The sequence below is a fragment of the Triticum aestivum genome, chromosome 3B (assembly GCF_018294505.1).
Source record: "Triticum aestivum cultivar Chinese Spring chromosome 3B, IWGSC CS RefSeq v2.1, whole genome shotgun sequence".
Taxonomy (NCBI): Eukaryota; Viridiplantae; Streptophyta; class Magnoliopsida; order Poales; family Poaceae; genus Triticum; species Triticum aestivum.
In genome coordinates, this window is record NC_057801.1 from 514,456,410 (window position 1) to 514,459,619 (window position 3,210).

Genomic DNA, 3,210 nt, shown 5'->3' on the forward strand with positions numbered 1-3,210 from the left:
TAGGTCACACTATGGGTCAACAAAAATAAATAACCAGCACATTTAATAACACCGAGATGGCACATGTAGCAGTTGGTCATCATGTGAGGATCACTATGGTTGATTTTGGTGTGATCCAATGAGGATCAAGATGGTAAGTTGTCGATGGTGGTTATGAGGTAACCCGAGATGCTAAGTTGGTCTGAGGGACCATGATCATGAAACACGTACACTTCATGGATACAGTATCATGCTCATATTCATACATTCAACTTGTTAAATGGCTTGTTGTTGTTGTTGTTGTTTTGTCATGTTTTGCTTTGCTTGCTGTGAGCTTGCGAGTACATTCAAATTACTCACTTGGCGTGTCATGCCAGATGCAGGGGAAGCCGTACTAGGAGTTCGTGTTGTTCGGTTCATCGTGATCTAGGTCGTGTCCCAGCAGTGTCCTTATGGATGGAGTCCCACTACCTTTTCGTTTTGATGCCGAGTAGGAGTACCATCTTTCGCCGAGGCCTTGCGATGTCTACTAAATAATGTACATAAGTTCAGCCGCACCGTGCGTGCCGCTTGGCCTCGCCTCCTATGTAATACACAAACGCTTGTATCCGCAAGAGATCAATAAAGCGGTTGCTTTCGATACCAAGTTGTTGTGTATTGCCAGAAGACGTGATCTTTGGGTTGGCAATGCAAGGTAAACCGGTTGCTCTGAGCCAGGGTGCCACAACGCTTGGTATTAGAGCCGCATTGACTGTAGGATGCCCTAGACATCCGACGCATTAGAAAGCAGTAGATAGAATTCCTTGGGTGCTTTGAGTGTGCATTTGCACTTGGTTGCTGCATTGCATGCATATAGCTTATTTTATTACTAACGGATTAATGTTGTGAGTGTAGATGGCTCCCGTTCCATATCCGTATCAGCCCGATCCAGTACCTTCTACCTTTCCTCACCTTCTTCTTAACGTTTGGCGCCGACTCTACCCCGATGGTGATGACCCGGTGTACCGGGAGCAGCTTGCAGATGCGGTATATGAGTACCACGTGGAGGTCGTCATGCACAACAGTACCTTGATGGGTACCTACACCTGCTCCACCAAGGATGGATTGGCTTCTTCACTAGACCAGACGGTCCAGTTTGCTGCATTCGAGGCTCTCATCGATTTGCGCCATAATGAGATCCGTATGCAGACTCACCCAGGTTTCTATTACTACCCGTCCATGTTTGATATTGGACGCATCTGTTTTCCTATCATTGATCCGGAGTGTGACCGTTCTGCCAGCCACCTTTCTAGTTACATAACGGTTGGATATCTTCTGATGCACAACTTAACTCAGGAGCTGAAACGCACTCGAGACGCTCTTGCTTCCACTCAATCTGCATTTGCTCCACCTTCACTTGCTTATGTTCCTCTAGTTCCCCCAGTTACAATACCTCCACCCATTCTAATTACACCTCAAAGTAACTCGGAGACCTCGACAGTGACTCCTCATGAGTCTCCCGCCTCATGGACTTTACTTCTCGCTACTCCCGCCGCTCCTATACTGCATAGTCATCCAGCACCTGATCCCGAGGGAGAGCCATCCCGTCAGCGTCCCATGTTTCCTTTGCTCCGGAGGTTTCTGTTAACATTATCAGTTCTGACTCAGAGTCCGATACCGAGGAGACACCTGTAGAGCCGTCAGAGTGCCAGTGCAATCATTGCCTTCACGAGTAGATGAATATGATGTGATGTATTGCTACTTCTTGAGCTTGCGTTGGTTTTTCCCTTGAAGAGAAAAGGGTGATGCAACAAAGTAGAGATAAGTATTTCCCTCAGTTAAGAACCAATGTATCAATCCAGTAGGAGGAATAAGCAAGTCTCCAATATGTGCACCTGCACAAACTAACAAACACCTGCACACAACGCGAAAAAGGGGTTGTCAATCCCTTCACGATCACGAACAAGAGTGAGATCTAATAGAGATAGGTATAAAAGATAAATAAAAGAGCAAATTAAAGTAAATATAAATAAATTGCAACAAGATATTTTTGTTTTTTTGGTTTTGTCAGCGTTCTGGGAACGGGGGTCCCCAGACTTGCCTGCCCGCGGCCTGCAGCGTGGCTCAGCCAGTGGCCCAGTACGGCCCGTCTTCACCCAAGCTCGAGACCCTCGCGAGGGGCCAAGCCTCGCCGGGCGGACGGCACAAGGCCTCCTCAGGGGCGGCCTCAATAGGCAGGCTCGCGAGGAGGCAGAGAGATCAAGGCAAGGGGGTACCTCACGAGGTGCTCGTGACGCAAGTCATGACGATTGAGACCAGGGGGGCGGCATCTTGTGCAGTGTCCTCGTTTCCCCTTTGGTGCAAAGGGGGCAAGCGCAGGCGCGGAGCAATGAGGTAGCAGGCAAAGGTTTCCATATCAGTGCAATGAGACCAAGACCAGCAGAGCGGCAGGATGGAGGTCATCGTGGAGCCCAAGACGGCGTCATCACCAGTGCCTTTGGCAGTCGAAGACCACCTTTAGTCAGGATAGCTTGTAGTAGCTGTCCCCTTTCAAAATGGCCGTTGTTGGCTCCCTTCCCGCTCAATATTTGGGAAGAGGACCAGGGCCTCTATAAATAGGGCTAGCCACCACAGTAGAAGGGGGGATCTGGATCTGATCTCGCCTAGAGCCAAGCGGATCCGTGCCTAGCTCATCCACACACCGCCACAAGAACACCTCTCCTCGCGAGGCTGTTCTTCCTCTGTATTGTTCATCATCAGCCCACGAGGCAATCCACCACCACACACTAGAGTAGGGTATTACACCACAACGGTGGCCCGAACTAGTATAAACCTTGCGTCTCTTGTGTTGTTCATCGTGCTAGCTTAGAATCGCGGCGAAGTTGTGGGCATGGATCTGTAGGGAGAAGATCTTTGTGCGCACCCCAGAGTTCGAACCTTAAGGGTTTTGCCGGAAATCGATATCCGACATTTGGCGCGCTAGGTAGGGGTGCACCGGAGCTTTCCCTTCTGTCGGCTCGCTCTCCACCAACATCGAGTTTCATCCTCATGGCGGACAACGCACCTCCAGCTCCGGTGGCCGATGCCAGCGATGGGGCCAGGGGGCTCTAAGCCTTGGCCCCCGCCTTGCGGCAGGTGCAGTGGCCGCGCAAGTTCAAGCCAGAGATGCTGTGACGCCCCCGATTCAATCGTACACTAATCATACACGCAAAGGTGTACGATCAAGATCAGGGACTCACGGGAAGATATCAC